This window comes from Dromiciops gliroides, chromosome 3, assembly GCF_019393635.1.
Source record: "Dromiciops gliroides isolate mDroGli1 chromosome 3, mDroGli1.pri, whole genome shotgun sequence".
In the NCBI taxonomy this organism is placed as follows: domain Eukaryota; kingdom Metazoa; phylum Chordata; class Mammalia; order Microbiotheria; family Microbiotheriidae; genus Dromiciops; species Dromiciops gliroides.
In genome coordinates, this window is record NC_057863.1 from 82,535,617 (window position 1) to 82,552,962 (window position 17,346).

A 17,346-nucleotide genomic window follows, 5' to 3' on the forward strand; every position below is an offset into this window, starting at 1 on the left:
AGAAAGTATTAGGGAAATTGTAGAACTAAAACAAACCCAAACTATTTTCTTTTAAGTTCATATGTGTCCTTAGGCAGTGTGCACAGACATCTTTGGGATGGTCATATTGTTTCTCTGGTCCTTCGAATTGCTGTGTCTTCTTGGAATGACACGGGGGTTTATTTAAACAAGAGCTTTACTGAATAGCACTGATTCATTTTTTTGATTTTGGCCAGAGGTACAAAATGTGCTTAGGGAGATATCCTACTGGTTGTCATGAGCAAGAATAGAATAATGGATTTCACTACCAACACCTTTTTAAAAGTCTTTCTGAATAAGAAATGAATAAATGAGCTGTATGAAAACAAAGAAGAAAATGTTACATTAACAAAATGGTCTCCATTCATTTAGTAATACCTTTAATAAACAGTATATGATTTTAAAATGTATTTTTCCTAAAATTAAAAAAACATGAAAATATATTAATGGAATTGTGCATCTGAATGAACTGTTTTTAGCTAGTTGAAGTAAAGAGAGAGAAGGATCATAAATGAGCAGATCTCTCTAAATGGCTTGTATTGAGTCACCTGGTGGGTCTTTATGTCTTCCCCTTTCCTTTGGCCTCATCATATACTGAGAGCTGTTTCAAGTGTCCATCCTTGAAAAATCTGGACTCTGAGGCACCTCATCTGGAAAAGCTCTGATAAGACCCAGCATAGTTTTCATTTCAGCCCAGTGCCAGGAAGACAAAGCAAAGGCTGGGGACCTCCCACCTCAGTGCCTGTGATATTTTTTTTCTGGGCTCTGTTATTGTCTTTGCCACAGGGGAGAAACACCCTGATGAGAGTCACATTGGAAACACTTCTTTAGTAGGCGTCTTAGACAGCACAACCTCACTCAGTATTATAACGGATCTCTCAAGGCTGTCCCAGCGGACTTCCTTTTCTAATATTGGCAAAGAAATGTAGAAGTCCATGGTTCTCTCAAGAGGCTGAGCTGTGGTGTCTGTGCATGAGGTGCTGTTGATGTGTTGTCAGGCCTTACCTTTGGGGAGAGTTGTTTTCCGATCCAATGGACATATATCTTTGTCATTCTGTCTCTTGTCTTTTGTCAGCTATTTTATTCAGAGAGACTTTGGTCTTCTGTTGTCTGAAGCAATGTGGTCACCTGGTGTAGTTCTGGATTAAAATGCCAAAGTACTAGTTCTTATTGCTGACTTCTCTTCTTAGTGATTATGTGACCCCTGGCCAAGTCACATGGAGCCTACCAGGCTTTCCAGTCTGTGAACTGAAGACAAAAATACTTCAAGTTTACATAGTGCTTTTTACCATTCAAAGAACTTCAACATAAATGACCCCATGTAGCCTTCATCTTCATCATACCATTACCAACATTCATCATCTTGATCCTTGTCATTATCCTCATCATTAACAGCTAGCATTTATATAACACAAAATGTTTGCAAAGTCCTTTATATGTCTCTCATTCAACTTGGCAAATCAATTTCTCACTTAGCAGATGAGAAAGCAAAGACACACACACAACAAGCTTGAGGCGGGGCACCTCCCACCAGAGTGCTTGTGATATTTGCTTGGGCTCTGTCATTGTCTTTGCCCCAGGGAGAATCCCTTGTCTTAATTGAGAATAGAACCCATGTCTCTCAAAAGATCAAAAGACTGATAAACGACCACATATCTAATCCAGAGAAAAGAACACAACACTTCATCAATTTACCATATTAGTTTTGTTAAGGCAAATGAAACTAAGTGACATAGAAATGATCAACTTTTTCAACCAAATTATCGCCTTCTAATTTTCCTCTTTTTGTTCATGTAAACCAGTTCTTCCAATGACTCAGATCAAATATCTCATTATCCTTATAGAAAAGGTGATGGGGGGCAGCTGGTGGCACAGTGGATAGAGCACTGGCCCTGGAGTCAGGAGTACCTGAGTTCAAATCTGGCCTCAGACACTTAACACTTACTAGCTGTGTGACCCTGGGCAAGTCACTTAACCCCAATTGCCTCACTAAAAAAAAAAAAAGAAAAAAGAAAAGGTGATGGATTTGGAATCAGAAGCTCTGGGTTCAAATCCCTGTCTCTGCATCTTCTGACTTCTGTGACTTGGGTTATGTAATTTTTACCTCTCTGGGCCCAAGTTACCTCAATTATGAAATGGGCTAAGAATGCAGGAACTCTAGTATGCCTTCCAACTGTGACCATACAATTCTTTGCCTCCCAGAGCAGGTTTGGTAGAAAGCTTCAAGCAAAAAGCAAATAGGTGGGTCTCTTTGAGTTCATTTCATCACTGAACAATTCTGTCTTGGTGGTTGCTTCATCAGAATCCCAGATTCCTTGCTTCCAAGGCCTCAGGTAGACATGACATGCTCTAGTGGAATACATACAGGCTCAAAATCAAGAACTTGCCTCTCCTCTAGCCAAGAGATACTATTAGAAGGCACACAAAGCAGACACAGAAGAAAAAGTATGTAGGGCCCACGGATGGCCAAGATGGCAGCACTGGGTAGAGCTTCCCTTTTGACTCTCTTTGAACTAGTATCTTTCATGCTGCTAAAACAAAACAATGGCCATGAAACTAAACAACACTGGTGAAATCCCCTTGAGCTTGGCATCTCCAAGTGGTACTTTCTTGATGGCTTTCAACTCCTTTCAGTATTCATACTGTCAACCAGACTTTTTCCAGAACCAGTCTCTAACCTATGGACGGCCAGCACAAAATAGGCCAGAGACAGGTGTTAGGAATTAAAGAGAAAGTTTGTTTTCTAAGTGAGGAAAAAGGCTTGCAAGCAAGGTGGAGCTGTAGACACATGTGCCAGGGCCCTACCCCTAGTGGGGGAGGGCACATGGGATGGTATGGGAAGATCTCAATTGTAGCCATGACAATGACAGAGCAGCAACCGCGTGACAAGTTTGATTCACTGCAGGACATTCCGACTTTGTCCAGTGTTTTGTCTTTGACCAGAGAACACCTGGTGTGACTAAACCCAGAGGATGAGATCATCCAGAGGGTGATCACAAGTATTGTTGTCCTGCCAAGCTCAGAGTGCAGCTTGCTTTCTAGGCCTTGAGCTCTGGAAACAGGGAGTCTAAATTTTACTTTGTCACTACTGACCCTCCCTCTCCCTTATTTCCCAAGTCTAATCAATTGCTCAGTCCTGTCAATTCTACCAAAGAAATACCCTATCATCATCAGACCCATCTTCTCCATTTCCACAGACAGCATCCCATTCAACTTCTTATTATCTACTGCCCTTAACAGTAGAGACCATGCCTTATTTACCTTATGCATCATAGTAGTAATGTATTGGGGTTTTTCAAGTCTTTTATTTATTTAAAAAATTAAATTAAATATTTTTCCAATTACATGTAAAGATATTTTTTTGAGTTCCCAAATTTTTCTCCTACCCTCCTTTCCCTCCCCACTCCCAAAGCCAGCAAACAATCTGATATAGGTTATACATCACAATCATGTTAAACATATATCCATATTAATCATGTTGTAAGAGAAGAATCAGAATAGAAGGGGAAAAACACAAGAAAGAAGAAACAATAACAACAAAAGCAACAAAAAAGTGAAAATAGTATTCTTCAATATGCATTCAAACTATATAGTTCTTTTTCTGAATGTGAAGAGCATTTCCCACCATGAGTCTTTTGGCATTGTCTTGGATAATTGTATTGTTGAGAAGAGTTAAGTCTATCACAGTTGATCATCACACAATGTTGTTGATATTGTGTACAGTAGTAATATATTGTAAATAATTTTATGTATTTAAGAAGTACTGATTGAATACATCTATTGAATTGAAAGTGTGTATTAACTTCTTTAGAATCTAAGGTCCTTTCAGACATTGCCTTTATATTCTTTGTACCTAGCATAGTGCCTCATACAAAGTAAAATGAGTTTCACTGAATTTAAGAAAGCTACTTCAATGCACATCTATTGTTTGTCTCTTCCTGGGCCAAGTAAATCTTAAATGTTTTGTAACTCAGAGAGATGAAAACTTGTTTTTTCCCCTCTCCTATATTCCATGCTATTGTACAATAATGTTGCTTAAGAGCACCAGGTGGTCTCCATATTAATTATCAGTCATCGCTACATAGAATAAAAAAAAGTACAGAATATTCTATCTGAGAAATGAACAAACCTACAGTATGTTCATCTGGATACATTTCTTAAAGGCTTAATTCTCAGTCCTGTGGTACTGTGATCTGGCACACTGGTCCTTTCAGCCACACTTGCATACAGAGAACCAGCACTGTCAGTAGCAGCATCTTTAAGACTGGAATTTCATGTGTGTACCTCAAGTAACATGAGCCAATTCAAAAGGAAAGAAGATTATGCATTATCCTTATAGCTCATTCCCTAAACTGACAATGAAAGTCTTCCATAGTCTGGCCCTGACCCTTCCCCACCCTTTCCTCTCTCACTGTCTGAATTGCATTGGATGAGCACTCAGGAGACTAGGCAGGCACTCTAAATGCCAGCTCTCTCACTACCTAGCTGTGTGACATTGGATGAGTTATCTGCTCTTTCTGGTTCTCAGTTGTCTTGCTTGTGAAAAGAGTTGTTTTGGTTAGATGAGTGATAAGGCTTTTTTTTTTTTTTTAGCTCTAAATTTTTTAGGACTAGCACTCTACAATCCACCCTTCAAAGCCAAGATCAAGCCCTGATTCCTCCAGAAGGCCTTTCTGATCCCTCTAATTCACAGGGATGCATCCTGCTTTCAAAGCCCTATAATATGTTCATTCATTCAATAAGTAAACAGGCAGCTTTCAGATGAAGTAATTAAAGCTACCTATAGTCATATATAAAAATGGTCTAAAAACTATTGAGTGGAGAAATGCAAACCAAAACAACACTCAGGTACCATATTATACCTACAAGATTGACTAATATGAAAGAGAAGGAAAATGATACATGTTGCAGAAGATGTAGGAAAATTGGAACACTAATACATTGTTAATGGAGTTGTGAACTGATTCAACCATTCTGGAGAGCAATTTGGAACTATACCCAAAGGCATAGTTTGATCCAGCAATACCACTAGTAGGTCTATATCTCAAAGAGATCATAAAAAGAGGGAAGTACCTACATGTACAAAATTATTTGTAGCAGCTCTTTTTGTGGTGGCACAGAATTGGAAATTAAGGAGATGCGGATCAGTTGGGAAATGGTTGAAAAAGTTGTGGTATATGAATGTAATGGAATACTATTGTGTTATAAGAAATGATGAGCACGTGGACTTCAGAAAAACCTGGAAAGAACTACATGAACTCATGCTGAGCGAAGTGAGCAGAACCAGGAGAACATTTTATACACACTAATAGCAACATTGTGCGATGATCGACTATGACAGACTTAGCTCTTCTCAGCAATACAACGATCCAAAACAATTCCAAAAGACTTATGATAGAAATTATTCTCCACATTCAGAAATAGAATTGTGGAATCTGAATGTAGATTGAAGAATACTATTTTCACTTTGTTGTGTGTGTGTGTTCTGATTCTTCTTTCACAACATTACTAATATGGAAATATGTTTAGCATGTTTGCACATGTATAACTATATCAGGTGGGGAGGGATTAGGGAAGGAAGGTAGGGAGAAAAATTTGCACAAAAAATTAGCATTTATATTCTATACCACTCATATGATACTTCCCAATATAGCCTTCAGTTGTTAATTTTTTTCATGTCTGCCTTGTCCTCACATAAAAGTATTTATAGCCATTCTTTTCATGGTAGAAAAAATCAGGAAGCTAAGGGGATGCCCATCATTTGAGAAATGGCTAAATAAACTGGTATATAAATGTGATGAAATACTATTCTGCTGTAAGAAATAAAGAAATTCATGATTTTAAAAAAGACATGGAAAGACTTTTATGAACTGATATAAAGCAAAATGAGCAGAACCAAGAAAATAATTTATATAATAACAGCAACACAGTAAAATACAATAATTTTGAAAGGTATATGATTAATGTCATGACCCTTTGTCATTCCAGAGGACCAATGATGAAACATGCTGTCCATCACAGAGACATAATAGAATTATGGTGCAGAATGAGGCATGTATTTTTGTATACAACCAATGAAAGAATTAATTTTGCTTCACTATGCCATTTTGTTACAAGAAATTTGTTTTCCTTTTCTTTTTAATCAGGTGGGAGATGGGAGGAAGAGAAAATTGATTTTTCCCCTTTTTAAAATTTAGAGGTGAGTGAAACAGATGTGAATTATTGTAAGAATTTTGAGATGACATCATTGTGTTATTAGTTCTTCTCACTTTATTTCTTACAAGAGACTTTTCATGAAGTGCGAGTCATCTGTAAGTATTTGCAATGCAAGGAAAAGTCAATGAAACAAAAAAAATTAACTAGATCATAAACTTCTGGGGGACAAACTTCAAGAGTCTGCTGTTCTTCCAAGAACTATTTTATATATCTAGTAGACCTTCAATAAATTATGAGTTACTAAAATATCTCAAAAGTAACTGACCAAATCAGGTAGAAATTATGTCTTACATATTAAAATACCCTCAAAAAATCCCTTGAAGGCACAAAGATCAGTCAAGACTATGTTGCAGAGGAAAACGAGTTTAAATTCTTGAATCTGCTACTGGCACAGCAAATGTTCCTGCTCCCATGCAATATACCTGTAAATATTTTATCCTTCAGCAAATTGAGTGTTATTTAGCGTGGATTATTTTGTCATAACAGGTGAGATTGAAACATAGAAATGTGGGAGGAATAGCATGTATATATCAGAGGGAGATACTATCTTAGAGCATGTTTTAATTATGGAAATTTTTTTAAAATTTCAAACATGACACCTGGATAGCAAAATTCATTCAAGACGTTAAGGATCCGTGATTTTATTGAAATGGCTATTTCCACCATGTCTGCAGATCACAACCACTCACTTCTTAGTAGATGGTCTTTGAGAGTTCCCATTGCCAACAAAAATATTGCCTCCCGGCTGGCTTTCTGGTAATGAGTCTCTCTGATGTTAGTCCTTGGATGATAGATTATGGCCATTATTGGACACGCACTCCAAACCTTTCTGTCTTGCTAGCCTCTGCCCAGCCTTGCAACGGATCAGCATAGCCTTTGTGATTCTATTATTACCTCCACACTATGAAGCAATGTCATAGTAGGATTTTTGGAAAGGTTAAGTACTGATGAATATGTGTAAGAGATTGATTTTATCCAGGAAATATATAATGAGAAAAGAAGGTGGGCTGGTCACATTATACAAGGAAGTAGAGAGAGCACTGAGTTCTTCATTGGTATCCACTAAATGTTAAGAGATACTGCTGGGGCAGCTAGGTGGCACAGTGGATAGAGCACCGGTCCTGGAGTCAGGAGTACCTGAGTTCGAATCCGGCCTCAGACACTTAACACTTACTAGCTGTGTGACCCTGGGCAAGTCACTTAACCCCAATTGCCTCACTAAAAAAAAAAAAAAAAGAGAGATACTGCCAACAACACCCTGGCATAGACCCTTATTGCCTCACACTTAGACTATTGCAATAGCCTGTTGGTTGGTCTCCCTGCCTCAAATCTCTCCCCTTTCCAGTTCATCTTCCACTTCGCTATAAAATTGATCTTCCCAAGGCACAGATCTGACCGTGTCACCTTCCCTCTTCATTCAATTAACTCCCTAATGCTTCAGAATAAAATATAAAACCCCCTGTTTGGCTTATAAAGCCTTCCATATCCTGACCTCTTCTGAACTTTACAGTCTTCTTATACCTTACACCATCCCTACTCCTCTGTCACACACTCTGTGATCCAGTGATGCTGGCCTTTTTGTTATCTTTCAGAAAAAGATACTCCATTTCCCAACTCCAGGAATTTTCGCTGAAACCCTTTCTCCTTCTTCATCTCTACCTCATGTTTTTTTTTGGCTTCATTCAAGTCCAATCTAAGTCCCATTTTCTGTAAGAAAACTTTCCCAGTCTCCCTTAATGCATTCCTTCCAATATCATCTCCTATTTATGACCCATCCATCCATCCATCCATGACAAGTGGAAATGAAGGAAAACCACAGCAGCAGATCAAGAATTCCTTCCTCACATGTGGCCATGGTATTCATAAATTTGCTTTAACCCTGTGACTTTGTCACAAGGGGTGCAGTCAGACCATGGGAGGGGCCAAATTTACCTATCTACCTACCTATACCTTATTTGTACATAACTGTTTGCATGTTGTCTCCCCCATTAGACTGTGAGCCCTTTTCAGGGCTGTCAACTTCCCCAGACTCAGGTACTATAGCTACTGCCTCTGGTAGTCTCTGTTACTGACTCTGGTCATTGAGGGAAGTTCTGACTCTTCTGACCCTTAATCTCCCATGAGGTTATAACCTCACTTATTCATTCTCTAGATATTCAATCACCTATGATGAAGAAAGAATAAACACAAGAGAAACAGCTACCATGTGCTAACATAGTGGCCAAGTGAGATAGAGAGTAGCCTAATTGAGTCTAATTTCAGGTGAAATGCATAGAGGAAAAAAATTGGCTTCTTGAGGACCATGCTTGCAAGTCTAAATAAATGAAATCAGTAGATTACAGGATAAATAAGAAGGTAGTAATGGTTTATTAAATGATCATAAAGCTTTTGGCACTTTAAATACCATACATTGGTTAAAAAAAAAGAATAATTGCATAAAGACTAAGTTGGGAGGAGAATTTTTACGCTAGATACAAACAAAAGGGAACCCATTGGTTTTTCTTTGAGCTCATTCATGCATTTCCAGCCATCTGCTGGTGATTGACGTCTGCTCTGCACTCTGATGTCTACTATCACCTCTCACATGCCAACATGTCTAAAACTGAACTCCTCTATTTTTCCTTCCCCACCCCTGGCCCCAAACTGGACCTTCCTATTGATGTTGTTATTTTGGTTGTGATGGATGAAGACTCAGTCCTGTTAAGGTTAAAATTCTAGCTAAACTGTCTAAAATATCTAATGAGTGGTCACCAATAAATTATAAAGCTATAGCAAGAATTAGACTTTTAAGCATTTATTAAGGAGAATAAGAATTTGGTAAAGAGAGAGGAGAAAGGCCTACATCATCAATCTATTAAAGGGAAAGCGCATTTCTAGCTCCATTCTCCACCAGAGTCCACAGGAAAGAGAGAGTCAGAGCACCCGGGTTCCCCCTTCTTCCTCCCACAAGCAAACGTCACTTCCTGAATGCCAAAGAAAAGACCCATGGTCTTGCCCTCAAAGACCTTCACCTCATGGTAGAGCTTTTCTACGTAAGTCTCCAACAGGTGCGTCATTCCAATCGTTACAGTCCTTAGAGAATGGGCAGTATCACTCACCTGTTTCCACAATCAATATAGGCTGGTGAACCTATGCTAGGTGTGTGTAATGGCGCAACCTTTATCCCCACTTAGAACAAGTAAGGTATGTTCTCACCATTTCCTCTCAGTCTTAACTTGTGGTCATTCTGAATAAGTCTTTCAATTGTCTGTTGAGGTGAAATTGAGTGTGCATATTAAGACTTTGAGTCAATGGTTCTCTCTTACCTAGAGACTTTGGGGTGAGAGGAGGAGAAAGAACTGCTATGAGCTTCTGGGTTGGGGAGAAGTAGGCTACTCTCTATCTCAACTGGTCACCATGTGTCCCTGATCATATGGTACCTGTTTCTTTTGTGTTTATTCTTTCTTGATCATAGCGTGAATGAGTATCTAGAGAACGAATTAATAAGGTAATGAACTTATGAACTAAGAAGGGTCAGAAGGGTCAGAGGTTTCTTCAGTGACCAGTCAATAACGAGACCGGCAGAGGCAGTAGTGAGTTTGGTGACGAGGCCGCCTGAAGAGCTACCTGATTGACTCAGGCCAGGAAAGGATTAAACCATAGCCCTAGGGACCCCAGGTGGAATGACTCATTCATTGCTGATACTTGGGTCTGAAGCAAACTTGGTGGGAGCTCTTCAGAGGAGTAAAGGACTCCTAAAACCAGAAGTCATGAGGTAACCATTGGTCCCATGTGTCCCTAAAATCATGTGTCAATACCTTAGTGCTTTAAGTTTGAGTCCACTCTCCCCAGAGTCTAAGTATGTATAGAGGGGAAGAGTGAATCCCCTGGTTGGGTTATACTATCTGGATAAAGGAATTTGTAAAACCTACTTGATGACAACTTATTGATTGATAGGGATGAAGCACCCTACGTAGGGCTCACGAGTGATGTTAGGAGTCAGAATCCCTAAGGGTTACTTTATAATCTTGAGGGAGGAGTAGCCAATCTCCCTCTAGGGCATTAACTAGCCAGGCCTGAGTGGAGGTTGGGAGAGGAAGCCCAGTCGGGGGTATATCCTTCATCTTGTCACAAAGGCTTGTAACTTCCAAGACAATATACTTCTCCCTCTCCTTTGCCCTTGTGTCCTGTAGATTCACCTTTCAAATGTCATTCACATTCATTCCTTCTTTTCCCATTCCTAGCATCACCTATCCCTACTCTTGTTCCCTTATGGCCTATACTAATGTAATCTCTTCCCAACTACCCTCCTGGCATCTAATGTATTTTACATAATGCTCTCACTTTGTTATTGCTAAAAATCTTGCTTTCTTCATTATACTTTCCTACTCAAAAATCTTCAGTGACTCCTGATGTGCCAATAAGATAAAGTTCAAATATATAAGCCTGACCTTTTAGATCATCCCGGGCTTCAATCTACTTTTCCATTTGTAGCTTCTTTGGGTGACTGTCTAAAGCCAAGATGTTTTGTATTTCTTTTATCCCATGCTTTGAAAATTGGTTTTGTACCAAATAATTAAAAAGAAATGAGGCTCTAGCCTTTTTTTGCTTTGCATAATTATGATAAAGGTGATATTTATATGAAAGTTCTAAAAGAGATGATTTCAGAAAAGCAATAAAACGAGTCATGGAAAAATTACCCAGGTGGGTTGGGAGTTCACTTTGTACCTCTACCTCTCACCCACTGATAAAGCCTCTTTAGGGCTTTATTATTTTAAATGGTTGAATCCTCAGAAAGAAATAAAATTTCCATTTCAAGTCAACTAGGAAAAGAATGTACAGTCTTGATTGCAACTGAATTTCAAGATAAAAGTAGCTATTACAGTCCCATAAAGTCTTATCTCAGCACCAAATATTTAAAGATTTACAAGCTCTTAAACACCTATCTTTTACAACTTGTCTCCAAAAGAAGACCCAATTAGAACTATATATGTTTTCTCAAAGATGTAAAGCATATATTCAAAATTCTTCTCTGGAAAAAGGTTTCTCATATATTTGAATAAATTCTCCTTGAGACCAGGCAATACCTCTATCCATTTGCAAGTCTTACACTAAATGTAACCAAAACAATATGCTTCAAGAGTTTAGTTGCTCTGTGATCTCATTAATGTGGACATTCCATTCTTTCTTATCTTGTGCAATTATTGACCATGTTCTTCCATAAATCCTCTATTGGAGATAGGGACAGGAGGTCGACTAGGCATTATGAGAGCCTTCCTCTTAGTCTCTTAACATTATTTGGGAACTAGTGTTAATATGACCAGCCCATCTCCTTTTCCAGTCACCCATTTCTTGGATGATATTTTAGTTCACTTCTTCCAAGTAATTGATCATTGGTAAAATGCTACAGTCTATATATGTCAAGCCACAATATGAGTTCTTTGAAGGGTATGATGCTAAAAAGCATCAATCAGTCTGTGTGATCATGAACTTCTCTGGGTGACAGTTTCTGCATCTGTCAAAATGAAGGGATTATGTTTCATGAATTCTAGAGTCCCTTCAGCTCTAAATCTAGGAGCTTATATAAGCCATTCGTTAAGCACCTACCATTTGAAGACATATAATACAAATATGGAATCAAGCTAGCTGAGACCTCAGGGAGCTTACATTCTACTAGGGGGTGGAGGTGAAGGAGAAGTGGTGGACACAAATTAAAAATGAATAAATAAACAAATAAACAAACAAAGAAAGAAATGCAAAGTGATTGGGCAAGACAACTGGGGGAATCAGGAAAGGCTTTCTGAAGCAGGTGTTATTTGAGACTTAAAAGACATTAGAGATGGGGCTTCTAGGTGGTGCAGTGGATAAAGCACTGGCCTTGGATTCAGGAGGACCTGAGTTCAAATTTGATCTCAGACACTTAGCACTTATTAGCTGTGTGACCCTGGGCAAGTCACTTAATCCTCATTGTCCTGCCCCCCCCCAAAAAAAAAACAAAAGAAAGAAAGAAAACTAAAGGAAGGAAGAAAAGAAAAAAGAAATTAGAGATTTCAAAAGGGGGAAATGAGCAGGAAGAACATTCCTGACATAGGGAATGGCATTTATAAAGGTACAGAAATGGGAGATGGAATGTTGTGTATGAGGAACAGGAAGTTGACTAGTTTGGCTATATTGTGGAATGTAGGAGGGGGAGTAATGACTGATAAGCCTGGAAAAACAGTCTAGGAACAGATTGTGAAGGGTTTTAAATGTCAAATAGAGGAAATTCTATTTTACCCAGTAGTCAATAGGGAGCCTCTGGAGCTTCTTGAGTAGGAGAGTGGTGTGGTTATACTTATATTTTAGGATTAGCAGTTTGGAAGCTGTGTCAAAGATGGACTGAGAGGAGAAAAAGGAGAGATAGGGAAATCAATTAGAATGCTATTGCAATTAGAAGGGGCTGGATACAAGGAATGCTGAGAAAGTAAAATCAAGCATGGATCTATGATTGCATCAGTGTGGAAATGCCATCTACTCATGCAAATTGCTTATGTGTCTGTAATTTATAAGCCTCAATGTCTGGAACACTGGGGTAGGAACTTGCCAGAGGGCCCCATATCCAGTGTATATCAGGGGCAGGAAGGAGAACCTGGGTCTTTCTGACTCTAAGGATGGGTCTTCATTCTCTATGCTATAGTGGCATTAAAAATAGTAATACTAGGGGCAGCTAGGTGGTGCAGTGGATAGAGCACCAGCCCTGGATTCAGGAGGACCTGAGTTCAAATCCCGCCTCAGACACTTAACATTTACTAGCTATGTGACCCTGGGCAAGTCACTTAACCCCAATTGCCTCACCAAAAAAAAAAAAAAGAAAAAAAAAGGTAATACTAGCAATAATATTAGATCTTTGGGAACTAGTAATCATTTGTATTTTGGGGGAAATCTAGAAAGAAAAGAGCAGGGGGTAGCTAGATGGTGTACTTACTAGCTGTGTGACCCTGGGCAAGTCACTTAATTCTCATTGCCCCACAAAAATAAGTAAATAAATAAATTTTTAAAAAGAAAGAAAAGAGCACCCCTAAAAGTGTTCACCATCACCAGGAAATTTTGACAAGTATTTTTTTAGTACCTCCTATATATACCTAGTGTATATATATATATATATATATATAGGCAGGGCAATGAGGGTTAAGTGTTAAGTGATTTTCCCAGGGTCACACAGCTAGTGAGTGTCAAGTGTCTGAGACCAGATTTGAACTCAGGTCCTCCTGAATCCAGGGCCAGTGCTCTATCCACTGTGCCACCTAGCTGCCCCCATATACCTAGTATATTGACCAATGTGATCCATCTTAAATAATGAGTTCACATGATATTTGTATGAATTATAAAAACAGAATAATAAAACTAGTCAACATTGATCTACAGTGAAGGCTAAGTTCAATTCCATCATTTTATATTTGAGGAAACTGAGGCAACAGAGAGCGGGGCTAAATGATTTGTCCAGGATCATATAGCTTGTAAGTGTCTGAAGGGAGATTTGAGATCAGGTCTTCTTAACTGTAAATCTTGGGTTCTATCCACCATACCACATGATGGTGAAATGTGCATTGGAGAGTACAATAAGCTATTAGGATATTTAAGGAGGAAATAAACTTGGAAGAAGAATTAGGCTATTTAAAAATTACAAAGGTATGGGAGGGATTTCTGATCGAAGAATCAGAAGAGAGTAAAGTAAAATACTTACTTTTGAGAACCTTGTTGAAAATATTAGAAACAGGGAGCAGCTAGGTAGCAAAGTGGATAAAGCACCAGCCCTGGATTCAGGAGAACCTGAGTTCAAATCCAGCCTCAGACAATTGACACTAGTTATGTGACCCTGAGCAAGTCACTTAACTCTCATTGCCCTGCAAAAAATTTTTAAAATAAAAACAGAAGTTTAGATATATTTAGAAAATGTTAGTATCTTGTTTTTATTTCTGGCATGGATCTAGGTAAGCAGTGATGATAGTAAGATAGTGAGAATATAAGATAATGAGCTTCCTTGATAAATGCATGAATGAATGAATGAATGAATACCTCATGTTGCCCTTGGGCAACAAAAGTAAACTTTGAGTTCATACCCAGCTCAAGTCTGGGTGCTTAAGGGGAGTGTGAAAAGTATAGTTTGGTGGCTTGAAGATGGCTCATGAACTAGAAAATGCAGGAAGGATGTAAATTTCAAGCCAAAATAAAACAAAGAAATATGGAGACATTTTTATGTGCTCCAAGATAATACATTAAGCAATAACACATTTGTGCTTCTCAAGACTGAGTACCAGTGAATATCTTCCAAAATTGTAACCCTTTAAAGGCCAGAAGTCTAAATCATCTCTAGGGCTCTTTCCAGCTTGGAAAATCTGATTGATCTGAAGTTATCTAGTTGAAAGATGAACAGTGCCAATGACAGTATAATGCTTCTTCGTTTTTCTTTTCTTTTTCTTTTTTCTATTAGTTGTGTGCTCTTGGATACAAGGGAATACATAGAAAGTTTAAAAAAAACACCCCACAACTAGGTAAGGACCCAAATCCCCTCATATAATTAGTTGAATGAATCTCACTTAAAAAAGCATAGCACATTATTTTGCATCCATTGGGCCTAGTGGAATGGGGGGAGGGAGCAGGAGGAGGTGGCCATAGGTCCATTGTCTCTTAGAAGGTTTAGCTGGAAAGCACCTTGCCTTTATTAACTCCCTCATTTAACAGAAAACTGAGGCCCTCAGGCAGGCTGGTGTTTGAACACCTGTGTTTGCAATCCTTTCATCCCACAGCCATCCACTTGCTCTGGAACTGGGAATTTATATCCTTAGATACTAGGTGTTCCCACAGTACTGAGACCAGAATTTTAAGTGGATGGAGACCTTAGACACAAAATTATAGGCTGGCCTCACATTTACAGAATGTGTGCCCCTTGGCCACATCTCATCTGCTTTCCCCTTGCACGTGCCTTTGGGTAGTATGTGTTCAGTTTCATTCTTTCTAGGCTGACAGTTCATGAAACTCAAATCATTGTCTCCTAACAATAAGACCATTGTGGTGTCTGCATTTGGATGTAAATATCTATTCACTGATTCATTAAACCCCTCTGCCCCTGACATTTTCTCACATGACCCCTGTCAACAAGGCACAGGGAAATACATAGAGGATGAATAGGAAACAGAAAGGCAACAAAAGAGATGACCAAAATGGGCCTTGTAAATGAGTTCAGTAAGTTAACTTCGAAAATGGATAACTAAATGAACATTGGGAGGGGCTGAGTCATCCACTGTCACCTTTGTTGGAGGTCCTACAGAAGACACAAAGGAAAGAGAAAACATGGTCTCTTCTTAACAGGGAAGATAAGACATGCTATCTTTTAACAGATGATATTTATAGGCCACTTTATACTTTACAAATAATTTGTTGTATATTATCTCATGTAGTTCAACCAAAAAAAAAAAAAAAGGAAAACATTTATTAAGTACCTATTACATACAAAACATCTTGAAGATAGATAGATCCAATACAGACCTTGCTTTCAGGGTGTACAGATGATTTGGAAAAGATGGCAAAAAAGATAAATGACAGTTGTTGGAGGGACAGAGGGAAAACAGGTACAAAAATGCATGTTGGTGGACATGTGAATTGGTCCAATCAGTCTGGGAAACAATTTGGAACTATTCTCAAAAGTCACTAAACTACAAATGTCCTATGATTTATCAATAGTACTCCTAGGCCTATACCCTGTTAACCTGTAAATTAAGGAAACAATCAATATAGGAAAAAATAAGGTCTTTAACTGGGGCAGAGGAACTATAGCTCCTGGTATCCAAAAGCATGCTAGGAATACCCAGATATGGCAGACTGACTGGGTTTATATGAGGTAACAGAATAAGGGGAAGTAAAAGACTCAATAGAAATTACTTAAATGTAAATGAATCCTTTTACATAGTAACATAAAGCCTAGGAAGTAAGGAGGGGAATCATAGGGAGGGGATAGTTTGCTTGGGGGAAGGTCCATAAGTCTATCAAGAATCTGGAATTGACAAATATTGGTTAGCCCCAGGCAATTCCTTTGCCTGGGTAGGGATCAGTCAGTTTTCAGCAAATTTATAGTTATCAACCCCAAGGAAATCATATAAAGAGTAAAAGGACTGATAAGTATATAAATGTTCATAGCAGCTTTTTTTTTTGTAATGAACTAGAAACTAAGGTAATGCCCATCTATTGTGGAAGGGGTGAAGATATATGAATGTAATGGAACACAAAACTGTGACATGAGAAATGATGAAACTGATGGATTCAGAGGATTATATGAATTGATGTCAAGCCAATAAACATTTATTTATTTAATTTAAACATTTATTTATTTAATTTAAACATTTATTTATTTAATTTAAACATTTATTTAATTATTTATTAAGAATATTTTATTTTTCCCCAATTACATGTTAAAACAATTTTTATAAATATTTTTTTTAAGTTTTGAATTCCGGGGCAGCTAGGTGGCACAGTGGATAAAGCAGTGGCCCTGGCTTCAGGAAGACCTGAGTTCAGATCCAACCTCAGATACTTGACATTTACTAGCTGTGTGACTCTGGGCAAGTCACTTAACCTTCATTGCCCCACCAAAAAAACAAACAAACAAACAAACAAAAAGTTTTGAATTCCAAATTCTATGGCTTCCTCCCTCCACACCCCCTTCCCAGGGAAAGTAAGCAATCCAATATAGGTTATACATGTGCAATCATGTAAAACATTTCCATATTAGTCATTTCACACAAGAAAACCTATTGTGTGCCAGGTATGTAAACAAAACCCACGTACAAGATAAATTGGAAATAACTTCAGAGGGAAGGCATTACTATTAAGGAGGACAGAAAAAGTCTTCTTGCAGAGAATAGGATTTTAGCTGAGACTTAATGGGACCCAGGGAAGCCAGGAGTTATAAATGAGAAGGAAGAGAATTGAAGCAGAGAGGACAATCAGTGAAAATGCCTGGAGTTGGGAGATAAGAGTGTCTTCTTTGAGAATAACAAGGAGGTCCATGTCACTGGATCATAGAGTTCATAGAAGGCAATAAATCTCATAAAGAAGGCCACAAGTAATCATGGATGCAAAGGACAATTTTGAAGTTAA